Genomic DNA, 25,752 nt, shown 5'->3' on the forward strand with positions numbered 1-25,752 from the left:
GTATCTTCATTTTATTGTAAGTACATTCTACTTAGAGGGTTCAAGTTGAGTCCCCTAAGAAGAGTGAGCATTATAAAAGGTAAGCAAGTTTTTGAAATAAGATTAACAAAAGACATGACTGAGAGTGAGGGACTAGGGTCTACATTTACACAGTCGAAGAACGATTATCTGTAAGGTAGTTTTTGGTGATGATAACCAGAAGGCGGGATAACCGGCATCGCCTTCCTAACCTATATGGAAGGCTAGACCTGTCCAAAAAAAACCAACTTTTCGATGGACAAGCTCCCCTGGTGTTTTCCCATTGCTAGATGGCCCAATAGCTAGCACACCGAATTTCAGCCCTCTAGCTAAACCCTCGACCCTAGCGCAAGAGCGTCAAAGTTTTCCGGTGCGAAGTACACAGAGAAGGTCATTCTCCGGTGTGAGTTCTGCAGTTGTCGTGTCAGCAGCACTACGCATAAATGTAAAATAATGTGTGGCGAGATCCGTGTCATGGTCTGCGCCCCCCCCCCACACCTATATCCCCGCGCCGCCCCTGTGCCGCCTTCGCCATATTACCGGAGGGGTTGGGTCACGTGACCACGCTGACCTGGGAGCCGCGACCGGTCGGCGCGGTCACTTGTCCCCCGGTCACCGACCGCACCGCAGCGCCACGTCCACCGACTCTACTGCACCGCTACCAGCTACGTAACTGAGGTTAGTGTGTTTGTTTAATGTTGCCTCGTCAGCATAAAATATGCACCAAAAACGATAAAAGCACTAATTTGTTTTGTCGCATGAATAGTGGACATTTTCAGTCGTTTCATTTCCACATCTCACTTTTAAATATGGGCTGCTTTCTGTTTTGTGCTATGCTGGGTTCCCATGAAAATATTCACACAAAACAGCTGCAATAACCCAGCAGCTAATATAGATAATTTTATTGATGGTCGCTTTCAAATTAAATCGTGCTCATTTTTGGTAGATACATTTCGGATTCATTTGTATACCAGCAATAGAAATGGACCCATCTTATTTCTCTCGCTTTCAGACTGTTCCTGGCCACTCGTTCGTGCCATGCCGACCACTCGAGGCGGCAGAGGAAGACGATTTGAAGCAACAAGCGACAAAGGTGCTGACAGTGCTGGCCTGCATTCGTGGAAAGAAGCAGTTGCGTGCGGACTACAAAGAGTCTGCGTCCCTTGCAGTTATAGCTCTGGGCGGCGACTCGACAGAGGCAAACGGCGCTGCATCTGTGCGCTTCAAGAAACCGGGTGCCTGCCACAAGGCGCGCTGGATGGCCCACGTCATCTACGGCATCAAGATGTTCTTGTTCCGACATCAGCTACTGGAGCTGGGCATCATCTCCAAGGACATGCACGACAAGCTGCGGCGGTTCGCTGTGTTTGTCTGCCTCTTTTACGTCAAAGAGTGGCTCACCTGCACAACAGCTGCGGATGCCGCTGTCAGCGACCTCAGCAGGTACCAGGACCTCAACGTTCTCCGCAGGGTGGACCCTAAGGTAGCGGAGGCGGCAATGGAGGTGTACGGTCGCCACACCTGGTACCTCACGCAGGAGCTGGTTACCTTGGCGCTGGTCAGCTCCCTAGTGGATCCTCCAACGAAACGGCGGATGGCAGACGTCATACACGAGTATGCGACGGAGCAGGCAACCGCAACCAGAATGGGCAAGCCCGATCTCCCGACTCTGCCCACCGAGGCCGGCCAAGTGAAGGCACTGGAACTGGATGACTTCATCGGACCAGAATCCCGCACAGTGTTCGGAGTCCTCGGCATCAGCGCGGGATTTCTGCGAAAGCCGCTGCCGTGGGACGGTGATCCGGACTTTGATCGCCTGGCGACATTCGTCCTGCACCTGCGGGTCACAAACGACACTGCGGAGCGCGGAGTAAAGCTCATTAGTGACTTCATCGGCCACATCACGACCTCCGACTTCGAGCTGCAGGAGCTGCTACAGGTTGTGGAGGCGCACCGTCAGCGGTACCCAGACTACAGCAAAGCCACCTTGTCAGCCGCCGTCTGAGGCCATGAGACTGTGATTCTGTGACTGATCAGTGCTGTGCGTCTTTCATTGGCTGTGATGTGACAGAAAAGATGTGATTTAGGTTGTTTATCGTCTGTTGAGAAATGCATTTGTTTTATCATTTCATCAACATATGTCTTTCGTACCAAATACGAGCAGCAGTGGAAACCAGACGCTGTGTTTTGGTTACCTTATATCTAAAGTAGGGTAAAGCTGCCTACCTCGGAAAAGTGACATAATGATTTGCCAGTTGTTACTTGTTTCGTGTTTGTCGTTTTGTTTTGTGTCATTACCATTCCTAGGTAATGTATTATTCAATACAAATCAGACGGGTTAGACCACCTGTGCCGAGTTTACGAGCGAAGATGTGTCGATGTGTCAGACAATGACACGGATCTCACCACATATTATTTTACATTTATGCGTAGTGCTGCTGACACGACAACTGCAGGACTCGCACCGGAGAATGGCCTTCTCTGTGTACTAAGCACCGGAAAATTTTGACGCTCTTGCGCTAGGGTCGAGGGTTTAGCTAGAGGGCTGAAATTCGGTGTGCTAGCTATTGGGCCATCTAGCAATGGGAAAACACCAGGGGAGCTTGTCCATCGAAAAGTTGGTTTTTTTTGGACAGGTCTAATGGAAGGCAATGACATGATAGCCATTAGCCCTGCAGCATGGCTGGGCTTTCCATTCCTTTTCTAACCACTTTAAATATTATACTGAACTGATCTTGTATGCCGCTCACGGGTTTTTAACATCAGACGAGATGGAATGAGGCGACTCGGAATATAATTTACATGCTCTAATTTATTGGGTCAGTCTGACGGACGAGACAGGCAGCAAGGAAACATTCTTGACGATATTGGTCGACCCGAGGAATTCAAAGCAGTGTCATATTACCGAAAAGGGTAGATGAAATCAGTTCGATACCCAGTTGATGTAAGCTGTCCATATATCTTTCAGGAATTCGCATAGTCCAGTCACGAATTCGTCGGTCGTCCATATGTAATTTATGGATGGGCTCTATATGTAATGTGTATACGAATTTGGGGGAAAGGAAAGATTTATTTCTTTTCATATCGGATGTCATATCCCATAGTAAATTAGAAGACTGGATAGCGTCCCTTGTGAAGGATCTCATGAACTTTGCAAATCATGATTTGCCAGATAGGTATATTAAATTTGGATTTGGAGTACCTACATACAAATTACATTGAATCCTTTCCTAAGCACAGACAGACTTTTTAGACACACCATTGGCTCTAAAACTAAATGGTGATGCTAACGATCTCGCTGTTCTGATTGTTCAATCAGTGTAACATAAGTATTATTCATCCAAACCACTTAGCGAATGCCTCCAGTCAGACGGACGTTCAGTAATGATAATAGTTCGATGCTGAATTGCCACACTGAGCGGACGTTTTACAAATAGCTTCATCATCTGGATTGGTTGGCCGGCGCTAACTCAGACACCTGCTGCAATGATGAAATTCACAGCTGCCTTCGCGGAACAGCCGGCCAAATGTGTCCCCATTAAAGAGTGATCGGTGGATCGCAGGTAATAACGTTAGCAGCTCAGCCAGGGGTAAGGGGGGGGGGGGGGGGTCCAGAGGCTTATCAATCAATCAATCAATCAAAAATATATTGAAAACCAATACAATTCAAAATGAACAATATTTATGAGCGATTGGTGCAAATGCTAACGCATAAATCAAAGCACCTCTCGCAAAATAACAAAAAGACACATCCATGTCTCCGACCGCCGACACAGGTCCAGTCTCACCACCTCAACCAGCTGATCGAGACGCACAGCCCGGCCGCGCCGACCACGCCCGCCGCGCCACAGTCAGACAGTTAACGCACGTTGAAACGTTTCGATTCGAACAGGAATCGTTGGAACAAGCGAGCGACCTCACTCCTCTCGCCGGTGCTAAGATTTGTGCCGTGTAGAAGAATGCGTATTTGCATGTGTTGTGGTATTTGAGAAAAATCATAGTGGAGCATATTGGATATCGATTCAAATAAATTGGCTCTGTAGAGTTGATATAGACTACAGTGTAAAACAAAATGATTCGTTGTTTCTGGAACGTCACCGCAGCTGCAGAAAGGTGTCGTAGATTTCTGAATAGAGAATAGGTGGGCGTTAAGCTCTGACATACCAACCCTGAGTTTCGTGTGCATAATGTTTCCTGTCTTAGTGCCCAGCGAATAATACACCGGTGGAGTCGGAGCACCGAGCCACCGGAGCACTTCACGCTTGAAAGATACAGGCGATGTGATCGTACGGAGGGATTCGGGAAGTTTGTTCCAGTCTCTGGTAGTGACAGGAAAAAAGGACCTTTGGTGAAGAGTGGTTTTGTTGGGAGGGAGTGAAAGTGTGCTTGCGTTTCTAAGTGTTCGCCTTGTTTCTTGTTGTCGAGTTCTTGGAAGAGTCGATACAATGTATTCTGGTAGTCTTGGGTCATCGTTGGAGTTTATTATTTTGTGGTACATCGTTAGCGTTAAATGGAGAAGATAATCTACTTTACCGCGAATGTAATGTTCTCTAAGTCGTTTGTTTAAGTCCGTTACATAGTTACGTTGCGCTTTCCATCTCTGCCAGTCCGAGTTACGTTGGCGCTGCTTAGCTTGTCTAAAGAGTCTATTCCGTTTTCTTATATTGCGCAGTAGCTCTGCTGTTACCCACGGTTTATGCTGTTTATCTGTACGTAACGCTTTAATTGGAATAGCTGCCCTCGCCGCTTGTAATATGGCAGAAGTGAAGTTTTGCGCAGCCTTATCGATATCACCCTCGAGTTGAGCTTATTGAGATTGGTGTGCGGTAGGATTGTATTTAAAAGGCGATCGCGTGCCAAAGTTGAACGTGCAATACCGGTGTTGGGTATGGTTGCTCTGCAACTTCCCGCGGTTGGACGGGTCAATGGACACATGGTTGTCCTGGAACATGGCTGTCATTACATACTAGTAACGTTCGTAGACTAAAACTCATTCTTCTTGCCTTGCCACATTACGTTAACTGGCTTCAATTATTTACTCGCAATTAAAGTAAATACATTCCAAATAGCATAGGTATTCCAAATAGCATAGGTAAGTACATACGAAAAATAATAAAGAAAAAAAACTAACGGAATCGTATTATTTTCTTCATCTTCTGTACTACGTAAAAGGTCCTTTTAAAAGGATAAAGCTACACGGCAAATCACTGCCAGTGCAACACATTTCCCAGAAACGATGGACTTTGCCCAACTTTTTACTCCACGTATATAGCTTCTCAGCTTGACAGAGGCGGACGTATTAGCCCGGCGCAAAAAGTTGGGCACACAACTGGCGGGCTAGATACGTTTTTTGATGTGTGTGCGCCAAATAGCGCTGTGTATACGCCGAATGTGGGAAAAACGTACCGATAATATTTGCCCTCCTCCAAATGAGTTGGAAAAACTGTGTGCTTAAATCAGTGATTGCGGCAGAAAGATTATCAAAACAACATTGGCCTGATAAAAACATTCGCTACTGGAAAACTTATGTCAAGTTGCACCATGAAGTAATGTCAGTACCTTACATACATATTACATAGACATAGTTAGGATTTTCACGATAGACAATAGACATGTTTTAAGATTGCATGCTTTTTATCAAACTTATCCAATACGGTTATTCAAAAAAGATAATGATTCGATTTTAAATAGATATACATGACCATCACAAAGGTTTGAAGGGGCAAATGACACGCAAAGGTAATAAACGCATCGAAAATAGTACAATGAAATCATTTTTACAATTATCGGCCGAACTGAACTGCACCAGGTAATTGTTATGTAAAAGCGCTGGCAGGGCGGCTGCATTCGCCCTTGATTGTGCCTCATTTAGCTGCCAATAGAGGCGTTCAGCTGTTTTAGCCACTTTTGGTTACGATCGCCGCCGCAGCCGTGGAGTCTCGCGTTACTCCTTGTTGGCGTGCTGGAAGGACGTTCAATTTAACGGAGCATCACCGCATAGCCTGGAAGCCAGATTGTAATTCCGCCAGCCGAGTTCGCGTGCTCGGACCGCCTTGTGCCGCTCGATGAGGCGCCGGTGAGTCGTAATTCAACATAGGCGGCCGGTAACCGCTCGGCTCCCGCTGTCAATCATCACGGGCCGCCGGCGCTGCAGGACCTCGCTCCACACCGTGGGTAGCAGGTGAGCGGCGGACGGCGGCAGGACAGGGCGAGCCGGACGGTCCGAGCCGCCGAGGTAGCTGACACACAAACCAGCCGTCGGTGCTTCTGTCGCCACCGGATGCTCATCCCCGTTTATCACCCTGACACTGGCCTTTAGACTACTTAGCAGGGAAGACCCAGCCCGGGGTAGACCAGACCGGACCGTCATCAGGTCAGATCGGCGCGATGACGGCCCCGGCGCGTCGGAAGCCGCTCTGATGGCGGTGCTGACGTCTGACCATGTTGATGACGCCCCGTGGGAGTGACGGCACCATCAGCCACATGTCACGTGTCACGCGTCACACGCTAAAGGGACCATCCATTGCCCCTGTTTCGGGTAGGTATACCTCGCATACGGTGCGAGCGAACTGGTCAGGGCTGCAAGTTGCAACAGTCTGACCACGCCTGGTCGGATGTGACGTCATCAGCGATATGTAGTGACGTCATCAATGATATGTGGCGACATTAATGCGCCACAGGAACGGAACATTGCGTGGGCATGTTCACTTAACTTTGCCTCTCAGACTAAGACTATTTGTTTGGAGAAGTGCAAAGTTGCGATGTCCAGCTCCGCAGAAGAAAAGTGACCAAAGTTAACAGCTAAATTACACGTAAGTGTGCTTCGAACTTGTTCAGATAAGTTAATACAGCTCGCAACCTATGGAACTATTCTGATAAATATGCCGCAAATGCAATTCTAGCCGTAGAATTGGGCTAACATTCTTCGTAACTCAATTTATTCGATCGTTATTTATGCGAACTTACAATGTGCTGATAGGTCTGCAATCTGCAAATGTATCCTACATACATCGAGCTTTTCAAAATATTATTATATAACCTTACTTTCGTCCATTCGATCTGTTAGATATTGCTATTAGTTAGTGACTAGCACTAATGACAACAAATATAGCTAGTTAACCCACTTTAAGCATGCATTATATTCACTGGTGCGTTATGAAGCTAGGAGCGTGCATTATTACCACTTAATTAATGCTCATAGATGGCAGACGTCCTCTGCATGCATCAATAATTGACTGTGACATGATACTACTTTGTTCTCCCATTGCGTACGTCACTGCATGCATGTAATGAGACAGCTTGAGAAATGACTTGTTGGAAAGAGGTTTAAGCAGCTCGGACACCTTCGCCGCATACTGATTCACATCGTTCGAATCATCATAAATTTATAATTCAAATAGAAGCCAAATCATGAGCTGAATAGAAAATCGGTAGAGGTTAGTATTAGAGCACTACATATCGCCACTTTGAGCTAGCCTGGAGCGAGAAGTTTTACATTACGGACAGTTATTCTATCCCGCAATTACCAACTTCATTGCATAGCTCTCAACCCCGTTCAGATAATGTCAACCATGGGCTGTATAAAGTGCATCATGCCGCTACCATTGCATGGAATGGTGCCTTCCCGAAATGTCACACTTAATGGCTCTCCTGATGATGGCCGGTCCCACACCCCGCTGAGGGTCATCCCTGGAGCACAGCTCGCATCTACCCTCCTTCCGTCCTCCCTCTCCCCTCCTTCCGTCCTCCCCCTCCCCCCCCCCCCTCAGCGTCTCTATAAGCCCGGTCGGCTGACGTCGCTGCAACAGGCCCAGCGGGGGACCCAGTCAGCACTGACCGCTCCATAAAGAACGAGCCGGCGCGCGCGATCCGGCCTGTCCTCGCCGCCCAGCCGACACACAAATCACGCCACGCCGCGCCGCGATGGCCGCCGCGCCGCGCCGTGCGCCGCATTTGGCGCGGGTGCGTCGGACACAACCCCGTGTCGGACGGTGCAGGAGCGTGGCCGTCGGCAGTTTGCGAACAGACTGACAGGGTCCAGAGTGGGCTAGTGTTTGCTCTAGCCCCATTGATGGATGATATGACACGACTGATGTGCTAGTTTAGTGTTTCAACTCAAACGGCGCTAATGGATACCTCAGAGCGATGCTTTTCTGGTCTAGGCTATGCTGTTAGGAGGCTGACGAGAGAATCATAAAACATTGACCGATCAATTGCATAACTCAAGAAGATCTTGAGTTATAAAATCTTGCCGAGAAAATGTCGGGAAATAATCACTTATTTACTTCTGCGCACTGACTTTATTCGCGTGAATAAAGTCAAGTCAGCGCGCTGCAGTCCCTTCTCCCAGTCTCCTAGAATAAATTCAGAGCAGTCCCACCCGTTCCGTGAATGAAGTCACCCGCTGCCGATTTCCTCCCTGTCCGTGTGAATGAAGTCAGCGCACCACGCGCGCGGTTCGTCGGCCCGTCGGCCGGCTGGGCTGGTATCCAAAACAGCCGATGTCGATCACTGAGTCGATTGATCACACCCACCCCCTCCCCGGTGTCGCTCACCCCCCCCCCCCACCGGGGTGACGCGTGCCGCCGACCCAGCCGACGTCAGAGGGGCTCTGATGTGGTGACTGACACACGTCATTCTGATATGATAACTGATGCGTCACTCTGATGTGTTGACTGGCGCGTCACCCTGATGTGATGACTGGCGCGTCACTCTGATGTGATGACTGAAACAGCACTCGAAGGAGCTGGGTCGTTCGGCCGAGTTTTCGGCAGGGTGCCTTTTGAACACTTTTGGTTAAAATGGATGATCGAAAATGTTCAGGTTTCAATTTAGATGCTGCAGTCGTAACTGTTAGGCAAGTGCAAATTGATTGCAAGCTATGCTTCCATATTACTTAAATCTTAATGAGCTTGATATCGCGCTTCATCATATAGTTTTGTTACACAATATCACAGGCGTGAAGGCACACTTTCTGTCAGGACGACAGCAACATTTAATTCGTTAAGTGCTTGCTGAATGTAAGGCATTTATTTTAATCGTTTAATTGTTTTTTTAATGACCTAAATTAATTTAATGATCTAATTAATTATGTTATGATCTAATTAATTAAATTAATTAATGATCCTTTTTAATGATCTAAAACAAAAATACATGAATGAAAAGTATAATTTTGTAAGGAGGTCATTAAAAAAAACAATTAAACGACAGCAACATTTATGTAAATAGTGTTCCGTTGATAAAATATCATCGATAACGGGGGCAGCTAAATAGCGTTTATCTTCCCAGGGCGTTGACTGCTTGACAATGCTTCATTGCCGTTTTCGTGAAGTGACCGGGTTAATTTCGCCATCGTCTGGACGGAGAGGTGAGCTGCGTGAGAGGCCAGCGTAAAGAAGTGATAGTCGATGAATAAAAACGAATTGGTGCTAATCCAAAGAGAATACATTAGCGAAAACCACACGCCATGGCTGGAAAAAAGTGTCGGACTGTGAGTCGGTGACAAATTGAAACGTTAGGAGAAGAAGCGATTTGACCCGCGACTTGCCTGGGTGGATGCCAAACTCCTCCACATTTTTCGCCGTGCTATGGGTAGTGGGGAAACGGCGCACCGCAGGACCCTGAGCTCATAATGAAATGTCTTACTCCCTCCGCAGTCCGCTACATGATAAACAAATACAAAGCATTTCCTCACTCTTACTTGTTTCAATGAGCCATTCCACTACAGGCGGGTATAACCGAATGTCCGGAGAGCCATCACACCCACCCCGGCCATCAATAGTCGGACGGCGGGCCCTGAATAACCCGTCTCCATTCGTCTCTACGGACTCGGAGCACCGTCTCCGCCGATCGACCGGCGATCGCCGAGCTGCTGCGTCCCGCGCTCCAGACTGATCTCGTCCCAGAGCCGCGATTAGCTCAGGCTAATGTCCTCAATAATCGCGTTATCCCAGAGATGTACCTATTTATAAAGCCATACGGCGCAGTCAAACGAGCGGCTCGGCTATTTATACGTCGGCCCGGTCGGCCCGGATGCAGCGTATAATGAGCTACGTGGTTATTTGTAGATAGGTCGTTGAGACGCATCCTGACGCATTATGCAAACAGTGTGGTCTCTTCATTGCAACTCTTGTGTGAAATGAATATAAGTTAGTAGCCGAAAGACCAGCCTTCATCCGACAATGGGCTGCGGCAGCGCCCTGCTCCAAAAAGGATATGAGGCGGTCGCATAGCAAGCTTTACATCATGCATATGAAAGCGTTTAACAACAATTAAAAGAGAAAAAAGATGTCTTCGATGAAAAGAAAAAGAAGGCAAAAGAAAGATGTCAAAAGAAAGATGATGTGCATTGACTTCGCCTTTTGGCCTCACATTTGCCAAGGTCCAATAAGCACATTAAAAATGGTTAGGTAGTAGGTACTGTTTATTTTGCAGAGTTGATCTTATGCATGATTGCTAATCTCGCAACAAACTAAGCACCTACTTGAGTAAAGAAAATCCTCAGCTGGTGGCCGAACTATCTCCGCTGCACGCATGACGTCATCAAATCGTTCGGACACGCCGCGCGCCGGCTCATCCGCAAATCACCCGACCTTAATTACATTTTCATCGATACAATAAAGCAAGGAAAGCGTGCGCGACTGGCGTGCATACCAATGGCGACCGGACGGCCGCTGCTCGTCGTGACATCACGATCGGGCGAGGATGGACACCCTCGTAAACTGCCCAGTCACCGCCGACGCCTGCCAGCCACCCTAATTGTTATTTCAAGAGTCAACAGGGCGCTCCGGGGCCGTCCCGATTCCGTTAACGAGCGCGCCGCGGGCGGCGGCATGAGTCGCCGCCGATTACCGCCGCTCGCCGGTATGATTTACCCCACGCTCCGGTATGATTTACCCGGCGCTATAGCGAAATTGGCCGCTAACTGCGGCGGCCGTCCGTCTTCGCCGCCGCGGTCCGCTGCAGTACCTGGTAATGACCGGCATACGGCGGCACCCCGCCGGCTCCACACCCGCCGCACGGCCGGCCCTCCCAGACCGCGGCAGGACGCGGCGCGCATCGCAACCGGTCAAAATCGTCCGTCACGCGGCCCAGTCGTGAGGCCGCCGTGACCTTCAGGGTCACAGAAGATCCCGGCCGGGTATGCATCTTCATGATCATGCCCATTAATGATAGTGGATACGGCGTGTCATAATTTCATGCTCCGCCGCCCATCGGATATATTTGTGACTCGTAGCTTGGAACAGCGAGGCCGTTCATGGGGGTATGATGATTCTTCATGGCTTACAGTTGCGGGAAAGTGACCAGCCGTGTCAAGGGTCACGGGCATGACTTGTAAATGCACCATTATGTGGACAGACCTATCTGGACTCAGAACATACTGAAAATATGATGACGATGCAAGCAGAATGATTCGAAGTCATAGGAATTACGGTATATAAAATTGGTTTCATAACAAATTGCATCCGAGAGATAAAAGGTTGATCAAATAAGTACGAATTGCGGCAAATAGTTGCATTAAAGTAAGCTGTAGAGTGTTCATGTTGGAAAGTCAATTGTACAAGTTTAGCGAGAGGAAGGGAATGGTTTCAACATGATGTCTGTGCCCCGCAGCCCCCAGGCATACAATTATACCTAGGCACATTCTGCCGTCTGTGGCTTTAATGGAGTCAAAATAAATTTAACTTTTTCTAAGGGCATTTTGGATGGTCATGGGTAGGACCTCATCAATGACCTCCGCGATCCGCCCCCGTAAACAGCGCAATGTCCATTACGCAGTCTTCATCGCCTGTTGCCACGCATAAATCCGGCCTGTTCCGTCCCTCCCCTGCCTTTAATGCCCTCCTCTCTTCGCCCTCCGTCCCCTCCCCTCCCCCGGGCGGCGAGACCGCCGTATCAGCCAATCAACAACAAGCATATTCTGCGAGACGCGTCAGTTGAAGCACGGTAGATAAAAATACTAGGTAACGCCGAGAATTTCCTTCAACATGGACCCTATGGGTTCACATTCCTGGCATTCCATTAGCAGCATTTACATTTTCAAAATCGATAACTACACTACAGAATTCGCCCAAACTGGCAAAAAAACCGCAACTTTTGATTTCATTGTTGAATAATTTATCTCATACCCATCTAAATTTTACTTACGCAGAAAAGTAATTAAAATCAGGCACTCAAAAAGCCTTTTTGCCAGCGTCGATTTCGTGAAATCCAAAGCTTGGGTTGATGATATTAGGACACTGGTAAATTCAAAATCGCTCAGAGAATTCAATAAGGTACAACAATCCCCCCAAATAAGATGTTAAAGTTAATTAAAATGCGGAAAACCCTGGGGCATTCTCAGCCATCAACTCCTATTTTCCAGTATTTCATCTATTTTCTTCGCTAAGGAGGTCTTGCTCCGATGATTTTTTTACTTCCACAAAATCCTCAGTTATTATTTATTCCAACTATATGGTCAGTAACCACTCAGTTAGATGTTAACGGCTATAACGGACCCTTTTTTACAAAAATTTTAAGATGAAAAAAATGATAAATACTAATGAATTCGCCCAGTTTCGGGACCATGGGGTTCCGTTTGATATTTTCTCAGCTGAATCTAAATAGCAAACTAAAAACAATTTTAACGGCATGGACGTTTTACCAAAGTTTAGATGTTAAGGGATCACAAATTGGAAATAAAATATTATAGAATTTCGTCGGCCGTAGGGAAAGCATGCTTCTGTTGTTTTGGAGCTGTGTCTCGTGTGTCTCCTGTGCGTCATTTCCGCCGCACCGCCAAAACATGAAAAATGGGGGGGGGGGGGAGATCACGAAGCGATCAATTATAATTAAATTAACTCATCAGGTGAGACAGAAGTTGAATTTCGTGTTTGAAATCAGATAGGTATTGATATAAGTTAAAATTTGAAATATTTTGTTTCATTGGTTGTGGCAATGGTGGTTGCTGTGGCGTGAAATAATAATAGGTATGCCTGGTTACGTCGCATTTTTGACTAGGCTCTAGCTTATTTATTTTGTGATAATTTCCATGCAGTGATCCTTGCATATTTAGAGGGGATCATTCTGTAAATTGTTCAGTAGGTGTACCAGCGGCATCTTTTGCAACATCATGGATGAAGCTTGCAACGATCTCTATGTAAACGCGGCTATTGTCTGTGTAGCAGCAGTGGGTCTTGGAGCTTTTTGAAGTATAATGGGTTTGTTTCAATGTACCTATTTCTTACTGCACCCTTAATAAATCAAAAGTTAAGGTGAGAAAAGTTACCATTTTTTTAAATATTATTCTGAGCCATGGAAGATTGGTGTTTATTTACTTTTGGTTTGCAATACAGAGGGGTTCATAAAAGCATTTCATGGTAATTCTACCATGCAAATTGAAAGGCTTGCAATGCAGGTGAAATGGTGTGAGAAATGACACATAGTTGACCTTTACTATTTGATGATAATGCCGTGGTCATGTGCAAACATTTATTAGTATTTCATTCATGTATGATGTCCTGTGTTTACAGTTTATGTAGGGCGCTCGGCAGAGGTGCCGTCAGAACATATTTTGCAATCAAAACAAGCATCACTGTATTACCTACCAAAAAAGAACAATACAAACAAAGAAGGTAAATGTAAAGATAAAGTCCTAAGAAGATTTCAAGGATAATTTTTTCATATTCTTACATTATTTGACATCCTGAATCCAAAAATGATACGTGTCTCGCTAATAAAAGAAAAAACAATCAAACCTGACCTAACCTTACCTACAACCTACCAACCTACAACCTACAGCCTACAACCTACAAACCTACCAACCTAAAACCTACAAATATACAACCTAAACTAACCTAAAACCTAAAATTTCTGTTGTTGCATATTCATATCAACAGTGTCACAATTGTAGTTAGGATTTAAGACCTCATCTTGACAAATACCACAAAGCAAATAATAGCCTACAATGTCCTACATTTTACCAGCTACAAGAATTAGAAATGATATTATTTTTTAGAAGTGCTTCAGCTTGTGTTGTAATATCCAAATATGCGCCCTCATATGAGGGCTCATATTTGGCTTCATATGGCTCAGGCAACCTCTCTGTAATGGGCATTCTTTGTATATGTAGACACTCATACTGAAAATGCATCTTTGCTGTAGTCATTGTTGACATGCATTCTCATGTTTGCAGGACAATCTCCTATCATTTATGAAGAAACCAGGGTTATTTTGAAAATATATCACTCAGAAAAACAACAGGCCTACAATTCTGGCCAGTTATCAATGGGTAAGATTATTAATAAGCAAAGGTTTTCACTCTTTCTTCAAACCCATGAATGTCACTGAGGTCAGCCTTCTGGTGGTACAAAAGGAAGCAGCCACTAAATATTTACAAACTTTTGGTTGTGCTTTGCATTGTTATCATTTTGATTTAGAAGCACATGTTTACATAGCTCATTGTCATCTCAGTACCTAAATATGAACTGCTTTAAAGGAAAAGGGCCACCTTCGTGAAATATGAAGATATCGTTGTTTTTCATTTTGACATTATTATTTTTCATTTTCTTTTTAAAACTGGTGCCAGAAGTGCACAATTCGCGAAAAAGTATTTAAAACTATTTAACATATTGGTACTATGTTGATACTCTCTACGGCACCTACTATATGATGGCATAGCGATGACGTCACACTCAAGCCAATCAGCGTTCAGAAGACAGACTCGTCGGATTGTGTCAGATAAGCTGATTGGTTAAAGCTGAGCTGGTTGGAGCTGATTGGTAAAAAACCAAAGCCTCGCCGCGGGTGGCTGTATTGTCGGATAAGAACGCATTCCTGGGATAAGGACGCATTCCTGGCGCATTTTCTTTTAAAATTGCCGATAACTACGAATGGAGGCCGAAATCGGCCGTAAGGAGATTAACAGACAGGTTTTCGGACACGGGCTACAAGATGGCTATCTCAGTTTCAATCCCCATGTTAAAGGTGGCCCTTTTCCTTTAAAACATCAAATGTGAGTCAGTTGTGCAATCAGTTAACATAAAATGTTCATGCAGTTGAAAATATAAAAAAATGGTTGACTTTCCTGGATATGATTGAGTCAATCAACAATGATTTGAGGCTGGAGTACCTACTTGGGCGGCCAGTAGTGTTGGGTTGCTGTGAGCATGTGTTAATTCTTTATGATTGCAAATAATACTGAATGTATACAATATACATTGTATGGCGCCCCATTATTCTTAATAAGCCCAATGTTAACTTTTTTGTTCTGTGCGGATTAAATGCAGCTTGTATTTTTAGTCATGACAAGGTTCAATGGCAATTGACATTCAGTGTGCATACCTTTTGAAACCACTTTTGTTTGTTTGTTTTCAGATTAGAGAAATGAGCTTAGCAAACAGCACGGATCCACGATGCTGGCGGTCTGGGCCAGTAGCCATCTTCAGCTTCTGGCGATGGAATCTTCGGCTGATGAAAGACAGCCCTGGCCCCTGCCAGCCGGCCCCGCCACTAGTGACGAGCGCTGGCGCGTCAGCGACCGCTCGAGCGACTCTGATCAAGCCGTGCAAGTAATGCTCTACCTGCTGATCCACCACCGAGGGCTCCGCGCCGGCCGCATCCGAAGGAGGATGCGTCATGTACTGCGCAGCCGAGGAGACCTACTGGCCACTCGTGAGGCCTACAATCTGCATGATCAGTCAGCACCACCTGCGGGCGGTCGCCATCGAGTACGTCCGAGGCGCTCTTTCTCCCAAGCCACCTGGGTATGGACGGACGGTTCGGCTGACGCAGGAGTCCGCAACGGAGGGGCCGGGGCCTTGGCCAGCTCTGCACCAGCTAGAGCGCGGAGATGGTTGCGCTCCGCTCAGCCATCGCGCGACCACCTGTGGCACCTGAGCGCCCCGGTCGTCTTTTGCACAGGCTCCCAGGCGGCGCTGGCGACACTGAGGGAGGGCCCAGCCACACAGAAAACCTCGATGGGCGCCGCCGTGTGGACGGGGCTGGCAGTCCTGTTCCGCCACTTCCACCTGCAATTGGTGCCGTCCCATTCCGGCATAGATGGTAACAAGCGCGCCGACCAGGCCGCTAAGGAGCCTCGAGCGCGAGCCTCGAGCACGGAGGTGACCCCGCTCCCCCAGGCGACAGTCCCGGGGGATGATGGCACTGCCCACCGCGCGGCCATCAGATTGGCCCGCCACTGTGCCACCGCCGCCTGGCTGGACAGTTGGTGCCGGTTTCTGATGGGGGGGGGGGGGGGCTGGCTGTCTGCCGCCGCTAGCGGTTGCGGAGTACCGAGCATCGGCTGCTACCGGCTTCGTATGGGCCAGTGGTTGGGCTTCCGCCAGTATCTTCACTGTATAGAACAGAACCCTACTGACGAACGCCGCCAGTGCTCCGACATCGACACCCCCTCCCCCATCACCTTTTCTTTCGGTGCCCGGCCCTCATGGGACGGAGTTTCCGTCGATTCGGCACCGTCTTCCCGAGCCCGGAGGCGGTCCGTGAGCCGTGAGGACGAAGAGGTGGCGGTCCTGACGACCGCCGTGAGAAACCTCGAGAGCTGTACCATTACGCTGCGGTAGCGGCTGGAGGAAGCAACAACAACAACACTGAAGGTCACAGCCGCCGCGTGGTCCCGTGCGGCGGCGTGCTGGCTGATCGTAAAATGCCCACTCCGCGCGGCGGTCCTGGCAGTGGTGGACCGGGCTGTGGTCCAGTCGTAGCCCGACTAATGTTCAGATTGGCGAGGTCTGCTAAATGCCGCCGCGCGCCGTCCGTGCTCCGTGACCAGGACCTCGTCTGCCCACTCCCTCTCCGAGCTGACTCATGACTGATCGCTCAAGAAACTGGTAACGGTACATACGTCTGCGATACTGGCTCAGCACCCGTGGCTGGCGCGATGTCTGCCCCTATATGCTGATTACTCGACGTGCCGCGCTCCTCGATGGAGCATGTATGTATGGACTGCCTCATTGCCGACTACTGGCAATCCTTGAGTCCTCATTGTCTCCTAGACGGAGGGCTGCCGTTGGTGACCGGGGTCGCGTCATGCTCCCGCTGCTACAGCAACAGGCCACAGGGTTACTCTTAAATGGGAGTGGTTTCTGTTGCTGGATAGCGTAGGACGTATCGGGCTTAAATAATATTTACGAGATCTGCGCTAGGAGCAACATTTTTACTTGTGCCAACAATCATTCGATGCGTCAGGTACAATTATGTTGTTGACTGAATTGTGTGTAAGGATATGTATGAGTTGTACTCTTAATTTTATTGTGTCCTGTATTTGTTCATGAGTTGTGTGAGGGTCAGTGAACTCTCTCCTGGGTGGCCTTAGTGATCCGAACGGGGTTTTTTGACGTTCAATAAACGACCGATGATCCATATCGATTTATTTCTACTTGTGAAACTCTGTCACACTACCTGCGTGTAATAAATGCAGTGTGAAGAGACATGGTTTGCTCGAATGAGTATTAAACGGAGGCGTGGGTTGCGCTCGCTACCTTCAATCATTGGCTGACTGATCCTAGTTTGGTTATTGTGAGGACGATTTCTGAAACATTTCTGATTTCCCGGTCGGAAAATGTTAATGTTTCGCCACTGGTTTCAATGGAGTACACACGAGTTCACAAATGGAGTTCGGGTACGCGGCGCTTCACCGTCGGAATCGCAACAGTTTCCTTTTCGTCATATATTCTAAAATCGAAACCTTCCCAAAAATCAAACCATTTGGAGTCATGGCGTAGCAATATCTTCGGGCTATATTCGGTATTGTAGATCGGTTCTTCGTGACCGGTGCTTACCCAAACTTTGGCTTTCCATTTGTGAATGCACATCAAAATAGATAAAGGATTACAATATCGACTCTTCTAATTATAAAAGTAATTATCTGTTACTTAATATCAATAGTAGTTCAAGAATTCGGATCCATTCTTGTGGCATGTGAAGATAGTATTATTTACTAGCCACGACTAAACATGGAAAAAAGTGACCCAATGCATCCCCAAAGTCTGACCTAAAATTATTTTTATTATTTTTATTCTTTTATAATGTAGATTATAGGTATTACAAATGTGGTGAAGTAAAAAGAAAATTATCTATAAGCCAATTTAAATAAACAACTCAAGAAATCCAAGACTTCTAACTCCATTTGCCTAAAATATCATTTACTAGCCACGACTTACTCCGTCCAGCAAGAAAAACAAGGTGTACCCGTAGATGACGCAGTTCAAAAGCAGCAAACACATAATCAGTTGGCGCTGTTTTCCCGTTGAAAATGCTCACGGTGCCCGCCTGAGTTGAAGCAGAAGTCAAGGACGGGCAAGAGGTTGAAAGTGGGACAGGCAGCGGCTGTCAGTGCTGAGTGCGTTATACCCATTTGACATATTTTGCGGAATTGCGGGTGACTTTGCGATGAGTGATGTGACAGTGACGATCACTTATTCGTTGGGCGTCAGAAGATCAAGAGGAGTGATATCTTTGGGTGTGCGACTGCGGTGTGATCAGTGGTCGGTGCGGACTGAGGCCGGAGGCGCGGACCGAATCCGGTGCGGTTTGAACAATTTTAGTGAAAAGGTGAATGGTCACGGAAGGAGCTTAGTCCGGGATCTCAGATCGGTAGCCGCCTGAGGCGCTCCCGACCTGATGCGACCGACGACAAGAGGACGATCGGCGACTCTTCATGACCTTCAAAAGGTGACGTACCGAGCTATAAAACAGCGGGTTTATTTTTATTGCGTAGGTATGACATAATGACAAGCCCCAGTACCCAGTAGCCAGTTTCCCCATCATTGCTGCCGGGTCAGATATACATATCTGACCCAGCAGCAATGATCAGAAACACAGCTCCGGGAGTTGCGCACGAGGCTGCGTCCTACAAATATTATGGTACTGCTTCTGGTGGAATCTGCTGAAATTGACAAGGTCACGATGAATGGCAAGATAAACACCGATCTCCGGTCGAAACCTGTTCGATGGTCACGATCCAACTCGAAAACCCATTCCGGACGACGCGACGAAAATATTATTTCACCATCATCTTGCCCAACTCCAAACAGCCCATGTTCTGACATATGTTGTTATGTGTTGCCGCGATTCGTCGCTGGTTACTTAATGATGTCTCATCGCTCGCGTGAGAGGCGTGTTTTCATTGCCTACTTTTCCATGCGCGGGACCCGTTTTGAGCTGCGGACATCCGCTTTAGATGAATCAGGTAGCTCGATTCAGGAGCCATGCGTCCCATGAACCAGGAACAATCTAGTCACGGTCAGGATGAGGAAATTCCTGGAACGCAGCATTACTGTGTTGTCGCTGCCTTTTCTTCGCTATTTCCAGTGGCGCGGGAACTTCTTCCAGACTGGGGGGGCTGAACCATAATAGAAATCAACCTAGGGTACCCCCAAATCTAGTTTTCTCACCGGTTTTAGGCCACTTATTTTTCAGACCTTGGCCTTTTCAATAAAAACAAAAAAAAACAACGTCTTTGTCATGTTGCAATGTCCTAACTTATAATTGTATCGTGCGCAACATAGTCTCGCTGAGGATGATATAGGGACTAGGGAGTATATCGAAACCGGTCCGAAAAAATGTATGTAACTTGGAATGTGTTTTTACTCGCTATCATGAATTCTATCTTCAGTAGAGTATCGATCCAAGAAAAGAAGGCGATAAGAAAACTAGAATCCATTGGAAAAGACTTAGTCAGGACAAATGCTGCTGTTACATTTAACCAGATCTGCATCGAAAACAACTTGCTTCCCAAGTTTACGAACAAAAAAAGAAAAAAAACACGAAAATATTTTCAAAAAGTGAGGTATTCCGTCTCAGCTGAGTGAAGAAACTACCGTTTTGGCAGCCTGGAGTAAAGGTTTTAACCTTCGCCCTGGTGGGGGGGGGGCCATTTTGGCCCCCCCCCCCTGTGGTTTTTCAGCGATAACTCAGAAACCACTTGAGTTAGCGCCCTGAAACTTTGTATAGCTGTTTATTCAACATTTTTACATCATGTCCTTTTTTGGGGGGTTCGGGTCAGGTCAGGTCAGGTCACAAGGTCACCAAAACTGACACCACCTCTAAAAAAGTTCAAAGCTCTCTCAAAGGCACAGCTTTTATCCGATCGATGTAAAATTTACAGTACTTGAAGATGTCACCCAGCTCTACAAAATGGCTATCTCGGATTTTTTATAAATGTGACCTAAGGTCAGGTCAGGTCATCGCTGCTCCCCATTATAAGTCAATGGGAGAATCGAAAAGTAGTTGTTTTTCAGCTAAATCGGGCGTGATTGTTCCTATATTTCGTTATTGAAGTGTCTTGGGTCAGCAAATCACAGCCCATGTGAAACCATTTGCTTGTGACCTCGCTGAGGTCACGCTAGGTCATCTCCCTGGTCACCAGAGGTCACCAGCGGTTTTTCTGCACTTACTTGTTATTGAATAGAGATAGAGACTCCGTTCGACGTTTATCGTGTTTGTCTCGTCAATGCGGATCGAATGATATGCAGCATGACCTATTTCGGTAAGGTCATGACCTTGACCTGAGGTCAAATTTTCAAAATGACCTTTCGAGGTCAAACTATATATCATTCGACGCGTCTCGACGAGCCAAGCACGATGGTGCATGAATCGTTTCTCTATTTTCTCGTGAATGCATGCTATAGTTAAAAACATTTTCAACGAAATTTGCCAAGTTGACCTTGCATGACCTCTGTAGGCCAAACCGTTGAGCTGAGGTCAAATCTGACGAACCTTGGCGAAAGAGCTTGAAAAGAGCTATCGATTGCTTTTTTCCGCGGCTCTCTAGCTCTTCTAGTTTCCGAGCTACAGCGGAATATGTCCGGCAACACCGAAAACACTGAAATTTGACCTATGATGACCTCTAGCGACCCCAATATTGACCTTAGCGAAAAAATGACCGAAATACTTTCGAACGTACTTGTTATGGGCTTTCGTTTGCTTTTTTCCGCGTCTTCCTAGCCCTCTTCGTTTTCGAGTTAGACGGGGGGGGTCATTTTGGCCCCCCCCCCCACCAGGGCGAAGGTGGCTCAGACCCACACCAGGGCGCGGGTTAATCTGCCAAATGAGTTGCCGAGCCAGTGAAATACATAGGTGGATTTTTCACTTACATGCTTTCTTCCTTTGTGACCCACAACCCCTAATTTGGAGAGGACAAGCTGCCCAACGGTTCCTGGCCTCATGAAACGTTGTGGGGCACCGCCCCCACGGCCGCAGAGTTGTGGGGGCAAGCTTCCCCCACTGCCCCCTCCTCCGGTTCCCGCGCCTATATGTATGAATCTATGAAATTATGTTGGTAGATTTCCGATTTCGATTCCTCCAGCTGGGGGGGGGGGGGCTCAAATACATTACGAGCCCCCCCCCCCAGCTGAAAAGCTGGGGGGCTCAGCCCCCGCTAGCCCCCCCCCCCCCCGGTTCCCGCGCCACTGGCTATTTCCGTCAGTCGCCTTCCTTCTCCAACCAGAGACTCGCACTCCGTCATACTGGCAAGGACACTGCCAGCTTCGTCACCGACTGTTCCGTGCCAATCCACGCATATCGACTGTGCAGAACGCTGTTATGGCCGTGACCGTTGCCTCAGCTGTGACCGCTGATCTTGTTGCCACCCAGGGTTGTATACGACTCAATCAATAGCAATCAATTCAATCACGACAAATTTGGGAAACCAATCAAATCAATCAAGTCAGAGCAGTTTTCGGGAATTGATTCAATCGACTCAAACGCGACAATGAAAGGAATCAATCAACTCAATCAAACGACTCAAACCAACACATACATTAGGTTTTTTGCCTCACCAACTTGGAAAAGTGTCCATAGCAGTCTGGTGTACCTACCTACCTACCTTCCTACCTACCCACAGAAGAAACATAAAAATATTGTCACTTAAAATTATAAATTGCCATGCCATTCAAAGTTTCTATGTAATAAGGATGGATACCTAGTGATGGACAGGTGGATCATGATATTGAGGTTCAATGGGTAGAATTGGAGCAGAAGTTTCATTTAATGGGTGCAAAATAACCCAGTAGTTGACTCGCCCCTTAACCCAAATCACCACCTTTCACCTAAAGGTTGTCAATTTAATTTTGGCCATATGCCAACTCCATTTACACTAAATATCAGATATTCCGGTTGAAAGTTGGCTGCTCGGATTTTGGCAGTGTTCGTGATTTGGACAATTTACCCTACACCACGTCTATTTTAATGGATAATATGCATCAATAACATATTAACCATAGGGAAATAGAAATAAATATCTTACCTGCATGTGACGGTTTCAGTTAGACAGAGACTGACGGGCAGCCTGAAAAATCTTTCCACACAATGTGCATTTGAGGCGTGGGATGTTGTCAGATTGGGAAGGAAGATATTTGAAGTATTTAGCGGTCCACGACTCTGGACGTGGCATGTCAATGTTAGGTACCTATGTGAAGAATTCAAAACATTTAATTGCAATACAATTTGAAACTGTTAGGACTGGGGGATAAGGATGAGGATTAAAAATATATTTAAAAGGAAATGGAGAGGACAGGGACTCTGGAACCACAGGATAAGGACAAAGGAAGTAGGAAAAAAGAAAATTAAAACGCGAAAACGGCACGTTGCGACTGTGAATAAAAGAAAACGTTTTGCCAATAAGTTTGCTAAGCTTTTATAAATCCTCATTCTACGTGTTTTGATTTTTTTGTAAGATGACGTCATTGATTATCGTACTATGGTAGATCATCATAAAATAAATCGGTTGTACAACACCAATTTCGTTTTAATTATTATTTCATTTGAAATAAAACCACTTAATAATATTCGGTAAAATATTTTAAGGAAAATGAAATATATTAAATATGTTATGCTTAGGCTGTCAGGAGAAAAGGATCAACAAACGTTCTGCTGCAATTTAAACAATGCAGCAAATTAGCTATTAATTGGTACACGTAAACGTAATTAGCGAGACGAAAACGGCGCTTTTGTTTCAGTTATTTTTGTAGGGGTTTCAGATATTTATAGAGTTCAGTGGGTTGTTTCTGAGGAGATGTGGAGATGTGAATTATTAATTAATCACACTTTAGTAGTATATAGGGCCTTGCACTTTATCATCTGGATTAAAAAAAAAAAAAACGCTTCCTGCTGAGTGCAGAAAGGTAGGTAGGTGCATCGCCAGGTTCTATCACCAGGATTGGAGCAGTTATGAGTTATTGCAGTTGAAAGTCAAAGTTGGCTGTTCATTTTTAGGCCCTGTTCTTTATTTGGCCATCTACCCCATGTTGCAGTTGTAATGACAATTGACAAGCAGTTTTCAGTGTAGTTTTGTGATCTTTGATGTCATCAGTTGGTGTCATTATTTTTCATCAACTAAAACTTATTTGAACTTTCCATTCAATCGACTCAATCATACGAGTCACTCTAATTTTCGGGAATCAAGTCAGTCAACCAGTCGCTAAAGTCAAACGAGTCAGTCAACCAGTCATCTCGAAAAGTCAATCGACTCAATCCAATCAACTCAAAATACGCGTTGAAACAAATCAATCAATTCAATCGACTTGATTGGTATACAACTCTGTTGCCACCACCACATTATCGTTTAAAGGCCTGTCGCTTCGGCTGCTGACGGTACCCATATCACTATTTTCCTGCACCTCTGCTACGTCTGCCACTACCACCTCCACTCAACGCTCAATGCTCATTCCATACCATCACGGCTCAGCTGGCAGCTCTGCCCTACCTGTCTCAATCACTCCCACCTCTGTGGCAGCCTCCTCTGCCCTGCCATGCATCCATCTCCTATACTGCGTCATCACCACTCTTCACCTGTCTCCATCGCTCCCAATCCCATCCTCTACACCCTACCACTCCTATCCCCGCCACTTCACCCTCTCTCCTCCGCCCGCTCCAGTAATTCCCTCGGCCACCTCGCCGCCCCCGACACCGCCCTCGGAGACCGACCACCCACCGCCGCAGGGCAAATCTATGCACGCCGCCCACCCGGCCGCCTCTCGGAGCAAAGGAGATGGATGACACGCCGGCTGTCAGGACCTTTTAATGTGTCGGCCGCGGCCCTTTGTCCCTGTGGCCGCCCCCTGGAGTCTGTGAATGGGCGAAACGTCCCGTAAAAAAGTGCCGCACTGACGCGACTGGCTACTGTGCAGTGCAGTGCTATACACATGCCGGTACTGATCCGGTTCGTCACGATCCGGTGCTGGTCCTGGCTCGATTTTGTCCAGAATTCCCTCATCCAGGTGCGGTATTGCTGGTAGTCTTCCTCTGGTCCCAGTACAGGTCGGGTCTGGGTCCGGTCTGGGTCCGGTCTACGTCTGGTCTGGGTGGGGTCTGGGTCCGGTCTCGGTCCGGTCTACATAGGTCCGATCTGGGCTCGGGTCCGTGACTATTGGTTTCTGATCCATCAAGGTGCTATAAAAGTCCGCTCCAACCCAGTACATATCCAAGTCCGATTACGGTTCCGGTACGACTACATACAGTCCAGTCCACCAATTTGCTTAGAACCAGTGTGGATCCATTTCGATCCGGTTCTGGTAATTATAAATACGGTTTTGGGACGTCAAAAGGTTTAGTCCCGTTTCGGTTCCAAAATCGATCTGGCGTCCTTTGATCCAATTCAGAACACGCTTCATTATGTTCGAGCAAGGCCCGTTTCCTTTTTGTCGTATTTAAACTACTCGGCCTCCCAATTTGAGTTCCATCTCTGCATTGCTGAAATCAAACTGCGACGTGATTCTGTAGCTGCGTTGAAGAACAATAGTGGATTACCGAATGTCTGCCTGAACCGTTCCGTCTCTGACACAGTGAGACACTCGCAGTGACCCGCCCCGTGCAGCGTCACTGGTGGGCGCGCAGTGCGCACATTGTGCTGCCGCCGGCCCGTCACGGAGGGGAGGGGGTGTCTCGCTGGGGCGGCACAGTGGGAGATCTGGAGGCCACCGCCCGTCAGCCGGCCATTGTGCTACCGCCGGAGATGGTCCGCGGACACCGGACAGCCCCGAGTGGGGTCATTCTGAGCGCCATTATCACCGAGTCATCGTTAGATACGGATGTCAGCAAATGATCTTGTGAGAACATTACTTTACAGCCATAAGTAATGAGTTTGGGAGCCTTTCTTTCACCACGGTCTCCATATTATCACTGGATAAGAATCCTCTTTCACGCCCACATTCTAAGCATAAACATGTTCGAAAGAATATTAAGTACCTATGTACATACTGCGGGTTCATGTGTAAGCATCAATACATCAGTAATCGTCCTAGGTTTGTCGATGCACTATCAGTACCTAATTGGGAGAGTGAGGTAGACTCCGTGCAATGTGTAGGTATTTGCCTTTGCAGGGACGTGCATGCCTGTTGCTAGGTAGGTATAGCTTATCGGTTGATAGCGGACCCTATGCGCGGTACCATCAGTCACGGGATGATAATGCCTTCCTGGCTCGGGTCTGTCCATTTATAACTCGGCAACGCTCGCGGAATTCGTATTCAAATGCCTCAGTCCGACCGGGTTCAGTCCATTATAGCTAACCACAGCTGACGCAAATAACGTCAGAAAAACGCGTACGCCTCAGATGAGCGCGGTCCGAGTTTGTGGGTAAAAAGCAGCACAATATGCGGTCAGTGCGGAGGCGGACCTTTTCACCTCCTTCGGACGAGAGCAGACACATGAATGGAGGGTGTCCTCTGAGCACAGGTTCTGAACTTTGGCACAGCACAACATACCGATACCGGCACTAACGCAGCGACCCTGCGTGTA

The 25,752-nt window shown here is 47.1% G+C and overlaps 1 protein-coding gene and 1 long non-coding RNA gene across 2 annotated transcripts in view; one reads left to right on the forward strand and one right to left on the reverse strand.

Annotated features, from left to right (window-relative positions):
• LOC122379104 (monocarboxylate transporter 2-like) overlaps positions 1–25,752 on the reverse strand; it is a 69,929-nt gene that overhangs the window by 21,696 nt on the left and 22,481 nt on the right. The gene's annotated exons all lie outside the window — the stretch shown is intronic.
• Positions 12,829–15,389, forward strand: LOC122379107. The gene is made up of 3 exons (XR_006256127.1): positions 12,829–12,904; positions 14,192–14,287; positions 15,373–15,389. It is a non-coding gene; the product is annotated as an uncharacterized LOC122379107 (long non-coding RNA).

Source organism: Amphibalanus amphitrite, unplaced genomic scaffold (genome assembly GCF_019059575.1).
Source record: "Amphibalanus amphitrite isolate SeventyFive unplaced genomic scaffold, NRLGWU_Aamphi_draft 000072F_arrow, whole genome shotgun sequence".
In the NCBI taxonomy this organism is placed as follows: domain Eukaryota; kingdom Metazoa; phylum Arthropoda; class Thecostraca; order Balanomorpha; family Balanidae; genus Amphibalanus; species Amphibalanus amphitrite.